At 44.7% G+C, this 24,137-nt stretch overlaps 1 protein-coding gene across 1 annotated transcript in view; it reads left to right on the top strand.

The window, feature by feature from the left end:
- The first annotated feature begins 613 nt into the window (after positions 1-613).
- APCDD1 (APC down-regulated 1) overlaps positions 614-24,137 on the top strand; it is a 75,772-nt gene continuing 52,248 nt past the window's right edge. Inside the window, exon 1 of the mRNA XM_069960104.1 lies at positions 614-692. The gene's annotated coding sequence lies outside the window, so the exon portion shown is untranslated. The remainder of the gene's footprint in view (positions 693-24,137) is intronic.

Below are 24,137 nucleotides of genomic sequence, written 5' to 3'. Positions count from 1 at the left end.
ATCTGTCAAGTTCTATATAAGGGGTATGGTCTTGGAAGAATGGTGTGTGGCTTTGGGCATAGACTAAATCAGCCAAAATTTTGGCACACATTCTGATTAAAAGAAAATCTGTACCTATCCATAACCCACAACACCCACACACACACCAAGTGTATTGTTGGTTAGCTGACATTAGGTCATTTTGCGTCGCAGGGTTCCAGTTGGTCTTGGTAACACCCCTGGGCGGGATTTCTCTTCCGAAGCGTCGATCACTACGGCACATGCACAGAATTTAAACAGTGCTTCAGAGGAGAAATCCTGCTTGGAGGCATTGCTAAGGACAAGGATGGCAGAGAGAAAGAGCCAAGAGGCGTCACAGGCCTAGGGCACAGACAATCTAGGCCCTGCCTCACTGTCCTTATGGATTACAAAAGTGATTTTTACCCCAAAGAATCCCCACCAGGACCAATTTGACCCTAGATTTGCAGTTGTGGTAAATCTGGTCTAATATATCCAGAATTTGTTTAATATAAAACTTTTATTTTTTTTACTATTCTGAAAATAATATGTTCCTGTCTTCTTCTGTTTTTTTTCCATTATTTCCCCAGGGGGCTCATACATGTCTGGAGCTTAAAACTGTTGTCTTCTGTTTCTATGAACTTCCATTTGGCCTTTCAAGAAGAATAGTAACTTGATCGACATTCCAGTCACAGGTAACATTTGCTTCCATTCTCATGGCCATCACTAAAACCACAAGATTTGAGGCTGCAGTTTCTCCTTGTCATCCCGAAGCCCTGACATCAGATACATCAAACACTTTGCTACATCAAACAAATTTGCTACAGATGTTATCATGTTTCTGGCGTTCCTAGTAAGTACTGAAGCACATGGCATTACCACATTGAACTGATATTGAATTTTCTTTATATGCTTTATGGCCACTAAAGATGACGGTAAAGATTTCTGTCTTCTCATTGAAGTGGTCTTGCTTCTTGCTGACTAAAAACACTGCTGGGATTTCAGCGAGAGATGGAAAGCCGCACAACCTTTACTCTGTAAGTTCTGTAAGCTGCAAATGACCTGAATGGGAAAATCAATCATTTACTAACTAGACAAATGTATCCACAGAGACTAAGGGCTTCTATTCACATCACATAAAATACACACTAAAGAGCCTTCCCCAACCATTAACCTTATTTCACAGCTCAAAATATTGACCATTAGGAGCTCAGCTATAGCCTGTACTGTATACGGACTATGTAGACCTCATAGCGTCAGGTCATTAGACTTTGTAAGAAGTGTCAAGTTTTAGTGCTATGGTGATATTATAGAGGGTTGAATAGTAAGCACTGGCTCATAAACACTGTCACTTGGAGCTTTTATGTTTTTTCCAGACTACCAAAGCCTGCACCTGTAATATAGTCCCCTAGAGGACAATAACATTAGGATCTGATTTATGGGGAGATGTTATATCCATTAAAGTGACAGAACAGATAAGTGTTGGTGCAGCCAGACGAGAAAAATTGCTCTACTGTGATAATGTCAGTGTTTAGGGATTGTAGCAAGGATTTAGGGATGTATTATTCAGATATGTTTAGACCCTTTTATCCATAAGGGAAACAAACAACGTAATCATGTGGCGGCATGCAGGGCCATTTTTAGGTAATTTGGACTACAGGGCGAATCTTGCTAAAAGTGCCCCTCCCAAAAAAAAAAGTAATTCAGTGACTCACAGGTGATCTGAGGCATCACTTTCTTTTTCCTCTCCTTCTGGCCCAGACCAGCATGATGATTTCTTCCAGGTACAATTCTTCTCCTCAGAACCTGCTAGACAAACATCTTAGGCTCCGCACTTTTGACAACAACTTCCACTTTTTTGTGTCATGTGCAGTGAAGTCAGTAGGTATGTGTGTTACCCCCTGTATATAGGATCCCCTGCTGTGCCCCCATATAGCAATAATCTCCCTGTGCTCGTCCTCATAGTAATAATCCCCCTGTGCTCTATCCCCATAGTAATAATCCCCCCGTGCTCTGTCACCATAGTAATAATCCCCCTGTGCTCTGTCCCCATAGTAATAACCCCCCCTTTGCTGCACTCCCATAGTAATAGTCCCCCTGTGTAGTCCCCACAGTATTAATCCCACCTGTGCTCCCCCATAGTAATAATCCCACCTGTGCTCCCCCCATAGTAATAATCCCACCTGTGCTCCCTCCATAGTAGTAATCCCACCTGTGCTCCCCCCATAGTAATAATCCCCCTGTGCTCCACTCCATAGTAATAATCCCCCTGTGCTCTGTCCCCACAGTAATAACCCCCCTTTGCTCCCCTCCCATAGTTATAATCCCACCTGTGCTTCCCCCATAGTAATAATCCCACATGTGCTCCCCCCATTGTAATAATCCCCCTGTGCAGTCCAGATAGTAATAGCCCCATATAGGATAGCCCTCCTCCTGTGTAGCCCCCCATTGTATAGACCTCCTGTGTAGCCCCCCCATAGTAATGCCCTCCCCCCGTGTAGACCCCCAAAGTATAGCCTAGCCCCCCATAGTAATGCCCTCCCCTGTGTAGATCCCCAAAGTATAGCCTGCCCCCCCATAGTATAGCCCTCCCCCATGTAGCCTTCCATAGTATGGGCCCCTTTGTAGACCCCACTTTGCAGCAATTATGAGAAAAATTAAAAAAGAAAAATACACTCACCTCTCCTGGATCCTGCAGCAGCGTCTCCCTCTGTCTGGCAGCTGATCTTGCAAGTACAGTGAGTTTCCAGCACAGGCAGCCTGCCACACACCAGGCCAGAAACTCACCACTGTAGCCCTGCGGCGCCCAGACTTCTCTCCTCACCTCGGCGGTGGACATGTGACGTCATCACATCACATGTCCACCACCAAGCAGGAGAGAGAAGTCCAGGCGCCGCGCACGCCCCCTGGCCCAGCCCAACCCTTCCGGGCGGGGTGGCGGCGATCTGGGCAGATGATGGGGTGGGCTAAGGGGCAGATGATAGGGCGGGCAGCCGGGCGGGGGAGCGGGCCGCTAGGTGAGGTCCAGTCAGACCCCCCATCTTGTGGATAGCAAATAACTTTTGAAGATGGAAGTGCACCTCAAAACATCTGTGTAAAAATGAAACATCAAATCGTAGACAGCAACAACACAATACGTTGTGTCAAATTTTAGTACTACCTCCAAATGTATTCTTATAAAAATCTAATAGATTATCAGATGGTGATTGTTAGTATTAGTATTAATAGTAGTGACAAATTAGATTATTAGTAGCATGGGTTTCGTGCTTTGAAGCTCATTTTCTTTTGAGTTTTTCATGGGGCATGTCTCCAGTGACTATTTACTTTGCCTATATAGCGCCAACATATTAGGTAGCACTATACATATTGGGGGGTATTTATCACTTATCACACCCAGTTTACGTTGGCAAAAAAATGTTGATTTCTGTGCAAACCTAATGCTAGGCTAATAGACAGGGGGAAGGGGGGTGAGATGCGGAGAGGAGGAGGCTTTGCTCGTAAGCTGGTCTTAAATTAGGCCCCACCTCCATTCTCCCTGCTGGATTTACTTAGAGGTGCACATCTCTTAGGTAAACCTGGTGGGACCTATGCCTGCCACGGGGAAAGGGTAAGAATCTGCGCTTTCTTCGTGGTGTATGCCACCGATGCAACCGGCCAGTGAAATATAATCTTGCTTTTGGTGTGTTGAAGGACAATGTGAAAATCTGGGGCAACATAGTAATAACTAATTGTACAAGTGTGATATCTAATATAACAATAGCTATAAGTTAGCAGAAACATAAGAGTTAACCAAGTTTATACTATGCTTTATTTGATTAATCACTGATGTAATGTTCCCTCTCTCATCTTATCTACAAAACAAAATCAGATATGACAACCCTGTATGAAGCGCCAAATTCATGACCAATAAATAAACAGTCTTCAAGTTTCATCAGAAAGAAATTCTTTCACTATTTATTTTCAGAGGCTTATGTATGAAGCCATGGTCCAAAATGATTAGCACAAAAGATGGAAATGTTATTGCTAAATGTGTCAAAGTTTGATTCTGGCTGTCAAGAGGGGCAATTCACGTAACTTACCCAAGGCCTTGCCAGACAAACAATAGAATCCAACACACTTATTTTTCTGACTGTGTGATCAGAGGCACCAGGGGCCATTGTTATAGTATTATATTCTAAATGTAAATGAAGCTTACAGTACAGTTATATTAGTTATGTAAATGAAAGTGCTAACCTAATGAACTACAAGAACATCAGGGCCATATAGCCAAAGAACAAAGAACCCTTGATCTAGATGTTCTGTTTGCACCCAATATCACTATGATTGTACAAGCCATGTATATAGTATGTAAATCATAAATGACTAATAGTTTGACATTGGTCATGGGTAAACTTCATCAATTATTGGCAAAAAGACAAATTTGGTCAGCTCTCTTAGATCACCATTCACACTAGACAGAAGCACGTTACCACGGCTGAAATTCCAAACACACAAAAAATGCAACAGCTCACCACTAATGGCAAGACACAGACCCAACACAGATAGGAAAATCCCTAAAAGCAGCCCCCCCAACTGCCCCCCAAGTTTCCCGGAACCCAGAAAGAGAAGGACTGCCATGAGTGAACTTAACTACAGGAGATTTTGAAAGAGAAAGCAGCTGCAGAACTACAGAGGTTTACATATACCTTATCTTGAGATAAAAATGCTGCACAAAGTTCTAGGCAGCAATTTCTTCATTCATTTCAGACCTCTGATATGTATTATGTAACCTGTTCCTAGTTTCCAATATTTCTCCTGTGAGCGTGTCCATCACAGTAATACATGCTGGATGTAAAGTCTATGCATCTAAGATGCTGCTCTTGTTACTATTTTGCACATACAGCTTTGTTCCTTTGGTCCTCATTGGCAGGAATAACACCATAACAGCCATAGAGGCCTGGGAAAAATGTAAAACCCCCATTGCCCATTACCTGCTGCATACCTCCACCATTACCAATCACTGCTTACAAAGCTGAGCCCTAGAGAGGTATGTAGCTCCTTCCCCCTTCCTATCAAGACAGCAGGAAGGAGAGAAGGGGGAAAAAGGCTAAGGGCCCTATTACAGAGAAAGATTATCATGCGAAAAATCATTAAAGCTTTCAAATGTAAGCAATAATCGTTCTGTGTGTGTATGCAGGCAATGATCGAAAGTTTGTTCATATGTTGCTGACAGCATCTTTTGAGTTGACCATAAAATCATTGTTAATGGTTCAGAAATCTTTCAGTGTATGTACGCATCGTTTGCTCGTAATTATGATTATAACTAACGACTATTGTTCCGTGTATTACGGTGAATAATTTAAATAAAATTATTAATTGGTGAAAGCAAAAAATTGCTTCATCTACTAGGCCCCTATAGGTGAAAACTAGAGCAAAAAGAGGGTGCAGATGGCTGGCACGTCTACATGTCCTTGCCTGGTAAGCAATGGTATCAACAGCAGCATCTGTATACATTACAGCTTTCTTCTATTCTTCTCCCTCAAGAGTCTTTGGCCCTTGTTAGATTTTCCCTCCTTACTCCACAGAGACCCTGGTGGCTAAGCATGTAAAGTCACTCTCAATATGGAAACACCCTTAGGAGAGCATTTTCTTGGTTCCTGGGAGAACATTTATTACATGGCGCATAAATCTATTCACAAGTGCTATTAAGTGGAAAAATGTTAAAGAGGATGTACCACCCGCCCCCAGTGGAAGGGAATTCCCTCCCCTCTATGACGCGGCTCGCTTAGAATGAATGGAGCGGCGTCATACAGGGGAGGAAATTCCCTCCCACTGGGGGCGGGCCGGCCAACCTCCAGTGCTTCAGCACCGTCCGATACCGCTGGATCGAACGGCGCCGTGCACGGGAACCGGACAGCAGTCCGAAAAAACGGACCGCAGCACCGGCGTCCCCGTGCCAGCGCCGATCGATCTGTGGGTTCAAGTTAAAGAGGATGTACCGGGTGGTACATCCTCTTTAAGGAAACCTACGCCAGCTCTGAGCTAGTGTAGATGTCACTTTTTGCACACAGAGGGGCTCCGGTGCGCACAGGATTTATGTAGAGGCTTTGCGCCCCTACAGAAATCCTCAGAACCTCAGCACTGCGGGGCAAAAAACGGACTTAAGAAATGTCCCCCCAGGTCTTTAATATAGTTGGCTTCCCAGGGGTCATAACCCACCGTTCCAACTTATATTAAATGTGTGAAGGCAGCTAAAAACAGATTGCTGTTTTTTTTTTTTTTTTTACAGTGTTAGGATAGTAGGGTAAAGAGAGCAGATACTGACAGGAGCAGCTTGCTGTTGGATCTGTATCGTTAAACACGTACTCTGGAGACAAAAAATAAAATTTCAATACATTGCTTTAATAAAGCTATATTTATTTACAGACATACTTCTGTTCACTGGCAGCAGTAAGGGGTGACATGGCCCCTCTGCTGCCACAATGTACTGTATATTGTTATAGCACAATCACAGTGTCTGGCAGCCTCTGTAGAGGGAGCTGTGGTTGCTATCACCCCTCACTGTGCTTCTAGCACAGGGCTTCTTTGCCCCAAGTACCCTATTAAAAAACAAAAATATTATAGACAAAACTCAAAAATATTATAGACAAAACTCAAAAATCAAACATTAAATGTTTAAAACATTGCTGTAAATAAACCAATCATATCCAACCTTGCCAGTATTTTGCACCCAGGTTTTACACTTTTACAGTGAAAGGGTTAATGTCCTTTCTGGTATGCACAAATAATGAACCACACTGGCAGCCTGACTAAGTTCACTTGTTGAGATTATGCTAATAAATATTTCCTTGGGCTCTTGATGCATTTGAGTGGGAGAATGATGAGGGCCAGAGGTTAATGTTCCTTTGGGGCCCAGTGCAATATACATCCTTGATCTTGCTTTTTCATATACACAATAAAGTCTGCCAAGCCCATTGCCATGCAGTAGACTTGTACTAATAGATCATTTGTGCACAGATGATTTCCCGATTGTCTTTTCTCTATCCATTTATTTTGCTGACTTCTGCCTTGATGCAACACACCATAAAAACATACACTCATTTCTTTTATGGTTAATTCTAGTTTAAAGCGGTGACTGCATTATAGATATTGCTTTTATTGTAAGTATTATTATTTTATATACTGTGTACTTTATATGTATTCTAAGTACATTATACAGAATTTTACAGTAATCCAAGTTATTTGTGAAAATGTTTTGAAAGCCAGTGTAGTTTTACTAAAACCTTTGTCTCTCTCAGTAAACAGTAAACTCCCAGGATGCTTCTTAGGGCATTATGCCTTGAGATTTTAGAAAGAGTCCCTGGGTAAGGATTTTGTTCGGCCAACAGGGCCTGATAAGCACAGTAAGCAAGCGCTGATCTGCTAGATCAATGCTCGCTTACAGACCCTATAAAATGACTTGAATATTGTGCAGCAAGGGCTACACGGGCATAGTTAGCCATGTCTTGTTTTACATAGAAAGTAATAAAGATCATACTTATTTGTCCTGCTCCCTGTTCCCCACTCACTGCAGCCTCTGTTGAAACTCTGTGTAGTGGGGGCGTGTCTGGCCGCTGGAGAAGATGGCCGCCTGAACAAGGAGCTCCGCTCACCCACCGCCTGCTACATCTGCAAACCGATGTTCCCAGCCGTCCTGCTCACCCGCTGACCGCCTTCCTAAGCACCGGAGACCCCCAGGAGACGCTACAGATTGATTCCGGAGTCACCTGAGGAGGGGGAGGCGAAGCCAGCAGCCGACGCTTTGCTCCCACAGAGAGGCCGGCGCCATCTTGGACGGGACAGACGGCCGACTATCCTCCCGGATCCCCACACTGGTAGGCACGCTGTACCCCCGCCAGATACTCCGCCACCGTCCCCGCACTCACCTGCTATTGAAGCAACCAGCACGCCCTAGCCGGTCCTCCTGTAAACCGCACGTGGCCGCCGCCAGCTTCACCGCCCTGGGGGCAGCGGGGACCTGTGCACGGGCAACCTGAGGCGCATCCACCCGGGTTGTTAGGACGCTGTGGACCGGGAGACCCGCATCCCCCCTACACGGCCAGTGGCAGCCCAAGCCGAGCCCGGACACCGGCTTTCTTCCCCTGCACCACGTGACCGCCGCCATCTTACACTCCCCCGGCAGAGACGTGTCGCAGCATACGGAGGGCGGAGCATACAATGCAGCAGCTTACTTCTGCCCCTATAACTGCCGCCTCACAACTACTCCCTGGCTGCTAAATATAAGGACACTGTGGTTAAGAGAAGTGGGGGACACTCTACAGCACTCTACAGCACAATACCCCAGTGACCATAACCTTCTAAGGGATCATAAACAAAGGGCTGGAGCCACCAGACCTCCAAATTGAACTCCCTCTAAGGGACGGGGACCTCTCAGGGCATATTACTGCTTCTACTGCCACCAACCAACTTACACAGAGGACTCTGCACCACTTCTTTGCTCCTCTACAGACTACACAGCCTCCACAGAGGCTGAATACTGGTTCGCCTCCCCTCTACCAAGGAAATACCTCAGGACCGTTGCCGCATACTACAAAGGGTACACCTCCTCACCTCTCTCAGGCAGACTCTGATCGCCAGTGTGACATCATGCCCTTTAAAAGCACACGTTCTACCTCTCACACGAAAAAAGGCCCAGCAGGGTCCTCACAAAGGATGGCTGAATGGCACTCCTCCCGTGATGAGGAGTATGGTGCTACCCCAACTTTACTGGCGCAACGCAAGGACTGGCGCTCCTCCACAGAGTCAGTGGTAGAGGACACAGCTGATCAAATACCAGTGGCCCCAGACCCATCAGAGTGGCACAAACTTCTCCACGCATTGCCTACCAAAGCAGATTTTCAGACCTTAGTGTCTGAGGTCAAAGAAACCTGCCGAGCGGAAATTGCTCACCTCCGTAAAGACCTTAAACAAGTGACTGACCGAGTAGACTCCTTGGAGCAGGACCACACTGACACTAGAAAACATCTCTTTGTCCTCCAAAAACATGCCACTATGACCACCAAGCACCTCCAAGAGACTACCAGGCATTTGGAGGATCTAGATAATAGAGGCCGCAGGCACAATATCAGAATACGAGGTCTCCCAGAGGACTCTTCGGAGGATCTTAAAGTAACCCTTCAGTCTTTGTTTAACTCTGTGTTGGAGCGCTCGGCTGACACTCCGCTCCAGTTAGACAGAGCCCATAGGGCCCTGCGACCAAGGGGTACCGATACGCAACCCCGGGATGTTATCTGTTGTGTAACGGATTATGCTACCAAGGAGCTGATTATGTCTAAAGCTAGGCAGTCAAAGGCGGTAGTTCACAATGGCGCCCCAGTTCAGCTCTATGCGGACCTCTCCTGGCTGACTTTGCAAAAACGGCGCCACCTGAAACCGCTGCTGGCTATCTTGAAGGACCAGAACATCCCCTACAGGTGGGGATTCCCCTTCGCACTAATAGCTCGAAGGAATGGTCAATCAGCTACGTTGTCAACATATGCCGACATGAACGATTTTTGCGCCACACTTGACATCCCGCACCCGGATCTCACAGACTGGGAATTGCCTTTACCACCGCGGGTTCCCGACCCTGACCGTCTTCGTGGGGACTCCCAAAAACGGAAGCACACCCCACCTAGAGGCTCCGCTGGAACTTCCCCAACCTGAATCCGAGACACTGCAATTCACTGACCCTGTGCCTTGATAAGACTTTTGCCTATCATTGGACAGGAGGATTATTGAAGCTTTGGTTACATTATGCCTATCCTTGAGCCCCTTCCTCCCTTCTCCCTCTCCCCTCCCTCTACCCCATCTTCCCTCCACCCTACCCCTCCTCTCCTGTACCCCCTCCCCCCCCCCCTCCCACCTCGCTGATTGCACATTCTACCACTCCTTTACTAGGTTGCTGGTCTACCAAAGTATTTTTGTAACTAAGGTCCTCTGATAATGGGATGCACACAATATAATAGTTGTAACTGAGTGGGACTAGTTTAAGCATTTTTACCTGGCATGACATCTTTATGCCATGATATTAGTTATACGCTTAGCGGCGGTTGGGCATGAGGAGCCCATCAGTTGATTTAACGTTCACTTTTGGCCATATTTGGTTGCCTTGTTCTCCGGAGGGCTAGTGCACCTCCTCACTTATTGGGGTAGATATTGGACCTCCCTGACTCCTCCTCCCTTGGACTTCTTACTTTTCTCTTTGATATCGAGTGGACGAGGACTCAGGGTTTCCTTTGAAAGAAAAGCTCAATTGCATACCATTATACTGTTGCCCCAACCCAAGGTTTCCTGGGGCGCCCTGACAACTCCCTAGGGGTCTCTTGGTATTGTTTATTTGAATATTGTTCTAATTGTTATAGTATTAACCTTTTTCCTCTTTCTCCCATCTTCTTAGCAGCGTTTTCTCTTTTGTGTGTGTCTCCTTTCGTATCTCCCCCCTCCTGTGTGACCCGTCCCCCCCCCTACTGGACTAACCGTTCTCCCTGGGGCTGGTGAGTAGACTTATACTTTCGCATTAGGGGACTCCCTTTACTGCATTGACTCACGATGGTTAGACTATTATCATTGAATGTCCATGGCCTCAACTCTAATGCTAAACGCAGACTCGCTCTGACGGAATTCACCAAAGCGAGCGCGGAGATAGTGTTTCTCCAAGAAACCCACTTCGATGCTACTGGGAATTTTAACTTTGCCAAGCACAAATACCCTGTCTCATACTCTGCCCCCTGTGACCACAAACGGGCAGGAGTAGCAATCCTGATATCCCTTATGTCCCCCATTCAAATCCAATCCTCGACATTGGACACTGGGGGGAGATACATCATCCTCCAAGGCACTTACAGGGGCCTTCCCATTACTTTATGTAACATGTATGCCCCTAATACCCACCAAATCCGTTTCCTAAACAGACTACTGCTCAAAATCTCCCGACTACCCCCCTCCACCCTGATCCTGGGAGGTGACTTTAACGCTATCTTCTCTGAACATATTGACCGCTTCTCCCCAAATATTGCCCGACCCCCACACTCACTAACTGCCTTAGCTAGGGAGTTCCGCAAGGTGATTCGTAAATACTCTTTATATGACCTCTGGAGGATCAATCACCCTACAGATAGGTCCTACACTTTCTATTCCTCACCGCATGGAACATTCACTCGCATAGATTATTTTTTTGGGAATGTCCCAGCGGTGCGGATAATGAAAGATGCCCACATGGGCCTCATTACTTGGTCGGACCACGCCCCAGTGGTACTAGACCTTAAAGACTCTGCTTTATTCACTAGGACCTGCCACTGGCGACTTAACGAGTCACTTTTAAAAACACCCCATTTGAAGGACAGCTTGACCGCCTCTTTAAAGGAATACTTCACAATCAATACGGGCTCGGTGGGGTCACCGGTGGTACTTTGGGATGCCCACAAGGCGGTGATGAGAGGTCATTGTATATCCCTGAGTGCTAAATTAAAAAAAGATAGAAACTATATGATTGATAAGTTTTCTGCTCAACTGCGGTCCCTAGAAACTAAACTGGTTACATCCCCTTCGGTGGCACTGTTACGGAAGGTTATGAGTGTAAGAGCCAAAGTAAAAAGCTTAGCTTTGCACAGAGTTGAAAAACTCTTACTATATACCAAACAGAGATACTACGAGAGAGGTAACAAAGCGCACACTCTCCTAGCTAAACAATTAAGGGACCGAGCGGAGCAGCAAACACCACATATCATTAGAGGACGAGACGACACTTTGATACATGACCCTACTGCTATTGCAGAGGCCTTCAGGGAATACTTTGCCCGTCTCTACAACCTCCCGGACCTGCTACCAAGGACCCCGGCTGACCGTACTCAATTACTTGATGCCTTCCTCACTACCTGTAAACTCCCCAAACTGCCTGCAGAGGCCCGAGAGGCCTTGAATGCAGAGATCACGGCCGAAGAGCTAGGGGATATTTTGAAAAACTTGCCTTATGGTAAATCCCCCGGCCCAGATGGGCTAACCTACCTATACTACAAGTCTTTTGCCCCCTTACTTGCACCCCACCTCCTGAAGGTATTTAACGCGTTTCTACAAGGGGAACCTATCCCACAGACTATGTCACATGCCTTTATTACATTAATCCCCAAACCAGGGAAGGACCCCCTAGAATGCGGAAGCTACCGTCCCATTGCACTCCTCAATGCCGATTTGAAATTATTTACTAAAATACTTGCTACACGATTGTCCCTGTGGCTCCCCCAATTAATTGATAAGGACCAAGTGGGCTTCGTTCCCTGCCGCCAGGGGGGAGATAATACTAGACGTGTGATAGATCTGGTTGATGCAGTGAATAGAGAGAGAGGCTCGGCATTATTATTGAGTCTTGACGCGGAAAAGGCCTTTGATCGCCTGGGGTGGCCGTTCATGCTTAGGGTGTTAGAAACGTTTGGCATGGGGGGGGCTTTCCTCACAGCGATCAGGGGCCTTTATTCATCTCCGACTGCGACTATCAAATTCCCCCATACACAGTCCAGCCCAATTCTCATACGTAATGGCACAAGACAGGGCTGCCCCCTATCACCCCTCATATTTGTCCTGTGCATCGAACCCCTGGCGGCGGCGATACGACAGCATCCAGACATCCATGGCATCCAGATCAGGGGGTCGACTTTAAACTCTCCTTATTTGCAGATGACGTTTTACTTTCGCTCACGCAACCACATGTCTCCCTGCCCAATTTACATAGCCTCCTAACACGCTTTGGCCACCTCTCAGGGTACAAAATCAACACACTCAAGACAGAAGCCCTACCCATTAATTTGCCAGAATCCCTACTAGCTAGTTTGCAATCCAATTACAAATATAACTGGAAGGATCACTCCCTTAAATATCTAGGGATCCAAATATCTAACTCCTACTCATCGCTATACACCCACAACTTTCCCAAGCTTTTCTCGGAGTTACGGGCCCTAATGGATAAGTGGCACACATTACCCTTATCCCTCTTGGGGAGAATAGCCGCAGTTAAGATGACACTGCTCCCTAAATTAGTTTACTACTTTGAGACTTTGCCAGTCCCGGTCCCTCTCAGTGCGCTCAAATCCATACAAGCAGCTATCCTCCGCTTTGTCTGGGCTCGTAGGCACCACAGGATAGCTAAAAATATCCTACAGGCCCCCAAATGTTGGGGGGGTCTTGCCTTGCCAGACGTGCTTTGCTATTACTGGGCGGCACATCTCCGTCACATCCCGGCGTGGTCGGCGCTGCGGGCCTACTCAAAATGGATGATCATTGAGAAGCTTTGGCTGGCCCCTACACACCCTAATTCCCTACTATGGTCCACCTCTGACACTACCTTTCCGGGACCGGTCCTAGGGCCTATTGCCCATACTAAAAAGATCTGGACTGTCTGTATGCGAAAATTTCCCCTAGCGTCCCAACACTCTCCAATGACTTCTTTTTTATTCCACCCAAAATTCCCGGATAGCCTCACCAGTGGAATGACAAAACACTGGTACGCTAACGAATTATTCCGCTTTGCGGACATTGTGAATCCGTCAGACCGTACTCTGCGACCCTTTCCGAATCTAGCCTCTGCTTTCCATCTCCCCATGTCAGCGCAATATCAGCACCTACAGATCAAACACTACATGTTGTCCCTATTCTCTTCCACTACAGTATCAGTCCCAACAGATTTCGAACAGCTATGCAAAGCAGGAGTCTCCACCAAGGGCCTTATTTCGGATATATATAGAATCCTTAAACAACCCTTGCCAGACACTGAAGTTAGGTACCCATACATGAATAAATGGGAAAATCTATTTGGGAGACAGCTACCTGTGACCGTCTGGAAGACAATCTGGGACAGGGCTGCCAAGACTTCCATATGTGTGACATATCAGGAGAACCAATATAAAATAATGTTTTTTTGGTATTACACCCCAGAGGTCTTGCATGCTATGAACCCAACAATCTCTAATATCTGCTGGAGATGCCAGCGAGATTTGGGGACCCTACCGCATATTTACTGGGCGTGCCCATCCATCACACCTTATTGGCACATGGTTAAAAGTCTACTTAGAGAAGTTTCAGGCCTGGACATTCCACTAGACCCGGTATTCTATTTATTTAATGTAACCTCTTTGAAGATGGGGCGTATGGTCCTAAAACTGCTGCTCCATGTTCTCACGGCTGCCAGATGCCTAATTGCTAAGTACTGGAAGCGCGCTGCCCCTCCAACAAGGGAGGACCTGTGCGCCCGAATCCTGGATGTGAGAAACATGGAACAACTGACGGCTATGCTCGATAACAAAATGGAGTATTTTAAAAAGGTCTGGCGCTTATGGGACACCTACTGGGAAGAGAGAAACGCCATCCATCCTCCACAGCCCCGGAGCCAACAACCTTAAGATTCATACTGATGTCGCCTCCCCCCCCCCCCCCCCGTCGCCACCCTTATGTGTCCCCCCTGTGTTTCTAGTCTGGTCTCGGTGAATTCCCCCTCATTCATCACTGTCTATCCTGATATGTAGCACTTTGCTTGTGCTCACTGAACCAATGTTATCCGTGGGTTTTTGTACCCCACGATTTGTACTTTGTATTCTTGTGATATCTCCTTACGTGCGGCTGCGATCCGCTACTTTTCCTGGAATAACCTGCCTTTTTCAGTTATGTCTCTTTCTATCAAAAACTTTAATAAAAATACAATTATAAAAAAAAAGAAACTCTGTGTAGTGACAGTCGGCTCACCCAATCACTGTCTGAGAGAGGACATCACCGCAGCCAGTGATTGGCTAAGCAGCCTGTCACTTCTGAGATAGTTTTAGAAGCTTAAAGCCCCCCCAAACCGCTTGTACGGATAGCTGCTTTTATTTCAAGATGTGTCCTGAGGTCTGTTTGGCAGGTTATGCAGGTATTGTCCTAAAATTCAACTTTTAAACTTGCTGCCCTGTGCCAAACTAGCGTGGCCTATAATACCCGTGCACCACCTCTCCAGCCCTCCTCCCCTCCCTCCTCATCATTAGGGTTGCCCCTGGGCAGGATTCTCCTAATCACCACTTGTCTGAACACTGCACGTGTCTTAACAATCCAGCACATGTAAAGTGTTCAAACAAGTGATGATTAGGAGAAACTCTGTCGAGGGGCGTTCCTAAAGATGAAGAGGGCGGGGAGGAGGAAAAGAGAGGTGGTGCAGGCCTAGGGCACAGGTACTCTAGGCCAGCGCTGGCTCCAGGTTTTTGCAGGCCCTTGGGCGACAGAGCCTCAGCGGGCCCCTCATCTATCCACTAAGTACAATCATTTGAGACACCACTAACACACACGACTGACACACATTACTCACTAAATGACACATATTACTTACTGACTGACACAAATTACTGACTGACACACACACACACACACACACATTACTGACTGACTGACACACTCACACACATAGCACTTACTGCTCAGTCTTTTCCCTCTGCCTCTTATCTCAGCCGATCTCCATACTGTAGTATTGAGCACCTGCGGGTCATGTGATCAGGTCCTTCATCCCTTTTTCTCTGCAGGATGCTGGCAGGTCCTGCTCTTTTCCCAGTGTCGTCTGATGTTTAGCGCTCACCCTGCACTACAGTGAGGGAGTTGATCAGAACACCAGGCCCCTCTCCCTCTCTGGGCCCCTGGAGGCACTGGGGCCCTGGCACTTGCCCAGGTAAGCCCTGTGCTGAGGCCAGCCCTGCTTTAGGCCACGCCAACTTGACACAGGGCTGTAAGTTTAAAAGTTGTTTTTTAGGGCAATAACTGCATCACCTGCCGAACGGACCCCAGCACAGATCTTGGATTAAAAGCAGCTATGGTACAAGCTGTTTGGGGGGTTGGGGGGCAGATTGTGGGCACAGAGTCACTTTAAGTGGTGGCTGCAGTAAGTGGGAAACAGGGAGTAGGACACCGGTGTGCATGGACAGGTAAGTATAATCTTCTTTATTTTACTTTACACTATTTATCAGCCCGCATAGCTCATCACTATTACACGCAGTGATGCACGGCCAGCCACCGATGATTTTTAAACTTCTTAAAAGACAAGATCAGCTGATGATTGACTCTTTGGCTGATCATTGGCATTATTACATGGAGTGGTATCTGCCTGAATTTGCCTTATTTGAAAGAATAGCGTTCAGGGTAATAGGACACCCTATTTCTGCTAGATCGCCGCTGGTTTATTGGGCCATTTACAAGGCCTGATAATCGTTTAGCAAGGGCTGCATGGACATCTTTAGCGGTGTCTGTGCAGCCCTTGACCAAACAGTTGCGGTCCTGGCCAGTGTTCGGCTGAGCAGCCTGTCAGTTCAGACAGGCAGCTCTGAAGCCAAAGCATGCAGTGTCGGGATGCATACAGAGCACAGGAGAAGACCAGGAGCGTGGACAGGTGAAGTATTAACTGTACAATCGTCAGCAGTCGGCCACACATAGCTACTACACACAGCGATGCACGGTCTGTGGGCGATAGGTCTGGGCCTAAAGAAACAATCGTTTCAGTGGCTTTTCATTGTCTCTATTAAACGGAGCGAAAACTGTCTGAATCGGGCCAATTTGGCTGATTATTGCTCCATGTTATAGGGCCCTTAGGTTTTCTGCTTTAGGCTACATGCACACGTAGCAAAAGTGGTGGAATAAACATGTTCATTCCCATAGACATTATGAGAGGGAGGCTGGCGGCATTCCACCACTTTTTCTACATGTAGCCTTATGCACCTCAACTCAAGAATTGACTGTTTACTAATTTTTCCCTCTCCATGACATATCACAAAAGAGTCAAATTTTTTCCATCATTGGCTGTACTCTTATCGTGTATCGGTATATAATATATAATGCTTCATTGATCATGGGTTGGTTTTTTTAAATCTTTATGAGAAAAATCACTTTAAGGCTATGTTCCAACACAGTATTTTAACAGTATTTTGTAACCAAAACCAGGAAAACACTGAAAGGTAATGTAAACACACTGTTCAAAATTGAGTGGACAGCCACCATTTAATAGCAAATAACAGCCATTATTTCAAAACAACGACCATTGTTTTAAAATAATGGCAATTATTTGCCATTAAATGGCGACCATCCACTCAATTTCGACAGTGAGTGAACAGATCCTTTCTGTGTTTTTAATCCACTCCTTGTTTTGGTTGCAAAATACTGACCAAAAATTGTGTGTAGGAACATAGCCTTAGGCTATGTTCACACTATGTAGAAACAACGGCCGTATTTCACAACGTCGGCTGTTGTTGATCAAACAACTGCTGTTGTTTTTAGAAATAACAGCTGTTGTTATAAAATACGGCCATTGTTACCATAAGGGTCTTTTCACATAACACTTTGGCAGTGTCTGGTGGTATATTCAGACGAATGCCATTTATTGCCACAGAAACTACACAAAATTACACTGTTTTGATGGAGGAATATGGATTCAGATTTCTTTATATACAGTATATCGCAAACACAAACCACACATGTGGTGTAAAAAAAGAACCTTAACCTGTATCACTAAGCATTTGTTTCAGCACGTAGACAACCTAGGCTCATTTATATTTTGCCACTGTACATATAGTTTAACCATTTATCATTTTATATTATAGGCTCTGAACAGGGCCATCTCCCTTTTTGCATTAACCCTTTGAGGACCAGGCCCAAAATGACCAAGTGGACCGCGCAAATTTTGATCTTTGCGCTTTCGTTTTTCCCTCCTCCCCTTCTAAGAGCTCTAGCACTTTAAGTTTTCTATCTACAGGGCCATGTAATGGCTTGTTTATTACAGGAATAGTTTTACTATGTAATGGCGTCTTTCATTTTACCATAACATATATGACGGAATCCCAAATATATTATTTATGAAGATATAAATAGGTGAAATCGTAAAAAAGAATGCAATATGGTAAATTTTGGGGGTTCCTGTGTCTACGTAATGCACTATATGGTAAAAGCGACATGATACTATTATTCTATAGGTCAGTCCGAACACAACCATATGCAGGTTACACAGATTCTCTAATGTTATATATATTTTTTTGATGAAATCCTTTTTTTTGGCAATTAAATATTTATATAATAATAATAATATAATAAAATGGGCCTATTGTGACGCTTATAACAGTTTTATTTTTTCACCTACGGGGCTGTATGGGGTGTCATTTTTTTCCACCATGATCTCTAGTTTTTATTAATACCATATTTGTGAAGATCGGACGTTTTGATCACTGTTTATTAATTTTTTTTTATATATAATGTAACATAAAATCGGTAATCCGCGCACTTTTTTCCCTCTTTTCATCTACACCGTTCGCAATGACGCTTGTTATATGTTAATAGATCGGACAATTACGCACGCTACGGTATATTATATGTTTATTTATTTATTTTTATATGTTTTATTTATATAATGGGATAGGGGGGTAACTTTTATTGGGGGAGGGGTTTTGGGGTAGTGTGTTAGTGATTTTTAACTTCTTTTTTTTTACACATTTGAAGTCCCTTTGGGGGACTTTTACATACACTACTTAGATTTTTACACTGATCAGTGTTATTGGCGCTCTGTTCATTGAGCCTGCCTGTGCAGGCACAGAGAACAGAGCGCCGATCGGACCGCACGGAGGCAGGTGAGAGACCTCCGGTGGTCCGTTTTACTGATCAGGACCCCTGCAGTCACACTGCGGGGGTCCCGATCGGTAAGTGACAGGGGACTCCCCCTGTCACTTACACTTAAACGCCGCGGCATTTAAGGAGTTAATGTCACGATGCAGCGCGATCGCTGCAGCGTGTCATCAGCGGTGAGGTGCCGGCTGCTAATTGCAGCCGGCCCCCACCTGCTATGAAGCGCGCTTCATAGCTCAGGACGTACCGGTACGTCCAGGGTCGTCTGGGGACAGACTTCCAGGATGTACCGGTATGTCCTAGGTCGCTTAGGGGTTAATAGCTCATTTGCTTTTTTTTTTTTGTCTATTGTTTTGTTGTTTTTGTTGTTGTATTTAGTGCTACTCCAATCTGATAGATCTATAGATAGATAGATAGATAGATAGATAGATAGATAGATAGATAGATAGGAGATAGATAGGTAGGTAGATAGATAGATAGATAGATAGATAGATAGATAGGAGATAGATAGATAGATAGATAGATAGATAGATAGATAGATAGATAGGAGATAGATAGATAGATAGATAGATAGATAGGAGATAGATAGATAGATAGATAGATAGATAGATAGATAGATAGATAGATAGATAGACAGATAGATTTTATGTCATCTGTATTCATGAAAGTGTTATCTGATACTTTCATTAGCTACATATAGTAAGAAACTCCTGAAGGTCATTTCCTTGGGCTCTCGATGGCCTGTTTGTTCAAGTTCAAAGACAAAGTGCCTGGCTCATAAAATTATTATTCTCCCCAACTGCAAAGAAAAGAAAAGCAGATCTCATTTTCATGGATTTTTAGGTGGAAGTTACAGAAGAAACTGATTACAGCTTATTGTAAAGGAGCATTGAATTCTGAATGGCAGTTAGCGAAGAACATGTGTAAAGAAATACAGGGGTGGTCTTAAAGGTCACTAGGTAGGGGTAATGCTGAACAGATTTCATGAATGGAGAATCACCCATACTGGTTCCATAAGGTATGCATATGAGACACTGCTAGAAGTTGTTATGCAAAGAAAAGTAAAACAATATATATTTTACACAACTGCAGTCATAAATAAAACTGTCAACTAGATTTCACGAGTTTACAGGATTTGCCTCATTGGTATTGTCATTGGCGTTTTATGTAAACTCATTTATCTGCTGTGTTCTATGAAAATTATGGTAGAAAAGCTGATGTCAAATTGTAAAAGGCTTCTTTTCCACACAAAGGGAAAAAAGCCAAAAAAAAAGCCCCAAAAAAGCTAGTCATTACTGCTGGAAATACGAGTGAAAGGGCACAGGACTAGTTAACAGTAGCGCACCCGTCCTGTGCAGTAAATGAAACCCCAGCACCATTATGGAGCTGTGATATAGATCGCTAAACAAGGGGAGGGCGAGACCACAGGTCTACAGAGAAACTTTAACCCCTTCAGGACCAAGCAATTTTTTATTTTCGCACTTTTGTCTTTTCCGCCTCGTGTTTAAAGGGTTATTCAGCGAATTACCTTTTTTTTTTTAAATCAACTGATTTCAGAAAGTTATATAGATTTGTAATTTACTTCTATTTAAAAAACTCAAGTCTTCCCATACTTATCCCCCTGGGGGACTTCTAGTATAAGTACTCTGATCTCTCATTGAGATCTATGCTGCATAGATATGCAGCATAGATCGATGAGATAGGCACATTGATTGCTTTCGGCTGCTGCAGCCGGAACAATCAAGTGCTGAGCCGTGATCAGCGCCATTACGGCGCTGAGCTCGGCGGCAGCATGATGTGTGGATCGCTCCTCCGGGACAACGTCCCAGAGGAGCGATCCACCCCACTAGACACCAGGGAACGACTGCATCAAGTAATCGGATGCAGCCGCCACGGTCCTGGGTGCTGCCCGTAGCCCGGGACCTTGGCTATTAGCAGGCACGGTCCGATCGCCGTGCCCGCCAATAGCCGCGGTCCCGGGCTACGAGCGGCATCCGGGACCGCGGCGGTTCATTTACAAGCCATGTTCCCACTATGTATACCCATCTGCCGCTCTGTGACCCAGCCAGATCAAAGAACGGCCAGTGTTACTGCAGTTCCGACCCGATGGTCCTTATTACTAATGCATTCTGATGCGGGCGCATCAGTGTGCACTTGCATCCAAATTCACCACTGCACACAATGGAGCGTGCAGCCGGAGCCGCACGCTCCATTGTGTGAACTGATAAGTTCTCTGTAGCCGCTTTTCAATGAATAGTGACCACAGAAAACTTACTGTCAGTTTTTCCTGCGGCCGGAGCATATACTATGTGTATATGTATATGTGTATACAATCCGGCCGGGATTCCATTCATTCACAGACAATGTATGGTTTGTATAATTCACGTCCGTTGTTGCAAATTGTAACAACGGCCGTGATTTATACAAACCAAATGTTGTGTGAACATGGCCTAAAGATGGTGTATTATAAGCCAAGATAGAATGGGTGGAGACAGGATACTTTCTGACCAACATCTGAAATGTGGCAAATGTCATACAGACTATGTGCCAACATCGTAAATCCATGCACAAACTTGGCCTGTTTAAAATATAGCATGTACTTCCTTCCTAAGGATTAAAGGGCAAATGCTGGCAATAGACTAATACCACCTGCAGGACAAGATGTAGTACTGTCCTTCCCCCAGAGACCAATGAGTAGTAGGGCCGCTGTATGTATGTGTATAGTGTTATTATCCTGTGTTATTAAGACCCCGGCAATAAAATAGATTTGTCATGGTACCCCGGAAGCCTTCTGAGGCCTCCATGGCTGCCAAGTCGAGATTCCTTATTACACCCTGTCATACTCAGGTTATAATATGAAATAGAGAAAGTGAGAGGGGAAAAAATTTAAAAATAATGCACATGGGGTTGTTGTTGCATGCAGAACTTAATAAATGAAATTAAAATATAATGATATGTATGCCATATAGTAAATGCCATAAGCACATAAAAAACAATAACCAGTGGCAGAATTGCCATTATATCGCAGAAAACATGAAATAAAAGACAACCAAAAAGTTCCATCTACTCAAGAAAAAGAAAAAAAAAGATGCTGTGGATCTTTGAAAGGTGAGGAAAGCAAAACAAAAGAAAAAAATGAATATTAACCCCTTAAGGTCAAAGCCAATTTGAATTTTTGCACTTTTGCTTTTTCCACTTTATGTTTAAAAGGCCATAGTACTTGCATTTTTTCACCTAGAGACCCACATGAGCCCTTATTTTTTGCGACACCAATTGTATTTTGCAATGACAGACTTTATTTTCCCATAAAATATGCTGCAAAACCGGAAAAAAAAACATTTGCGCTGTCAAATTGAAAAAAAAAAGGAATTTGTTTTCCTTTCAGGGAGTTTTGTTTACGCCTTTCACCCTGGGGTAAAACTTGTTATATATGTTCCTCAAATCGTTACGATTACAACGATATATAACATGTATAACTTTTATTTTATTTGATGGCTTGTAAAAAATTCAAACCATTGTTAACAAATATATGTTCCTTAAAATCGCTCTCTTCCCAGGCTTATAGCGCTTTTATCCTTTGATCTATGGGGCTGTATGAGGTGTAAATTTTTGCGTCATGACATGTACTTTCTATCGGTACCTTGATTGCGCATATACGACTTTTTATTACATTTTTTCTGGATTTGATGCGACCAAAAATGTTCAATTTTGCACTTTGGATTTTTTTGGCGCTTACCCCGTTTACCGTGCGAGATCAGGAATGTGATTATTTAATAGTTCGGGCGATTACGCGCGCGGTGATACCAAATATGTTTGTTTATTTTTTTTATTTTATTTTTTTATAAAATGGGAAAAGGGGGGTGATTTGGACTTTTAATAGGGGAGGGGACTTTTTATTAATAAAAACACTTTTTCACACTTTTTTTTACATTAACTAGAAGTCTTGTATATAGACAGCACTGATCTCTCATAGAGATCAATGCAGGGGCGTAGCTAGGATTCATGGGGCTTCATAGCAATAAACTGTATGGGGCTCCTCCTCTATACACATATATATATATATATATATATATACTCAGTGATGTGGCCAAATCAAAAATTCTCTTGTGGCCAGAGGCAGAATCCTATGGTTATATACATAGGTGCAGGAGCAGACTACCTTTTGCTTAACCCTTTATTTACTGCAGTGTGTAAGCGACCCAGTGTTCTTTTCAGTGTTCTAATACAGAAGACAATTAGCTCTCTCTTTTGCTACTCCTGCACTGATAACCCCTGACCTCTGCAGGAACTCAGAGAACAGAGGTTATCAGAGTAGTCATACAGAGAGCTAATTGTCTTCTGTATTAACCCTTTTTTGGTTTTGCAGCATGTTAGAGAACACTGGGTCACTTACACACTGCAGTAAATAAGTCCTTAAGCAAAAGGACACAGGAGGCTCTTATCTTCCCTGGGCCCCCTCCCTCCACCGGCCCCATAGCAACCGCCTTCCCTGCCTCTATGGTAGCTAGGCCACTGGATCAATGCTGTGTATATACACAGAAATGGTCGGTGATACATTCCTTTGGCCTGCTGCAGGCCACAGCAATCTACTGCCGTGCCGGGATCAACACCATTGCGACGCTGAGGCCCGGGCCGGCCAGAAGAACGGATCTCCCCCCTGTGATCGCATCGCACGGGGGGGGGGGGGGGCGAGATCCGGCCCACTAGACACCAGGGAGATTATGTATAAAGCACTTCAATGCAGCTGTCATGTTTGACAGCTGCATTAAAATGCTAATAGAGGCGCTCCCCGGCTGCAGATATCAGCCGGGAGCGGTGCCATTCAGAACGGGGTCCCAGCAGGAGCCCTCTCTTAGCTCCCCCAGCGTCACCATGACGTACCAGATACATCATGGGACGCTAAGAGGTTAAAGTATAGTGAATATAATGCAAATAATACTTGTGTAAATTTGAGCTATTGTGAAACTATGGTGTCTTTCAGTTTCTCGCCTTTTGCACTGCAGTCACAGCACATGTGCACCTGCCCTTTGTCAAAGGGCAACTAATCTTTTTTCTCTTAAATCAACTGGTGTCAGAAAGTGTCAAAGATTTGTAATTTACTTCTATTAACAAATCTCAAGTCTTCCAGTACTTATCAGCTGCTGCATGTCCTACATATCTATGCCTTTATCCATGACATACAGCAGCTGTTAAGTACTGGTAGAGATTTTTTATAGAAGTTAATTACAAATTTCTGGCACTTTCTGACACCTGTTGATTTGAGAGAAAAAACATTTTTGCTGGAGTTGCCCTTTAATGTCAGCTGTTGCGACAATTTTGCCAAGCCTTTTTTTCCACTGAAATTTTAGCAAATTGCAACACTTTACAAGGAGAAACCTTCTTGTAAACGGTAAAATGGCAAATGTCTTTCTATCATGATTAGAGATGAGCGAACCGGTTTCAGGATCGGCATTTGATTAGCGGTGGCTGCTGACCTTGAATAAAGCCCTAAGGTTATGTGGAAATCATGGATATAG

The sequence above is a fragment of the Dendropsophus ebraccatus genome, chromosome 2 (assembly GCF_027789765.1).
Source record: "Dendropsophus ebraccatus isolate aDenEbr1 chromosome 2, aDenEbr1.pat, whole genome shotgun sequence".
Lineage (NCBI taxonomy): Eukaryota > Metazoa > Chordata > Amphibia > Anura > Hylidae > Dendropsophus > Dendropsophus ebraccatus.
Note: the sequence above shows the minus strand (reverse complement) of the source record. Positions and strands in the feature narration are given on the sequence as shown.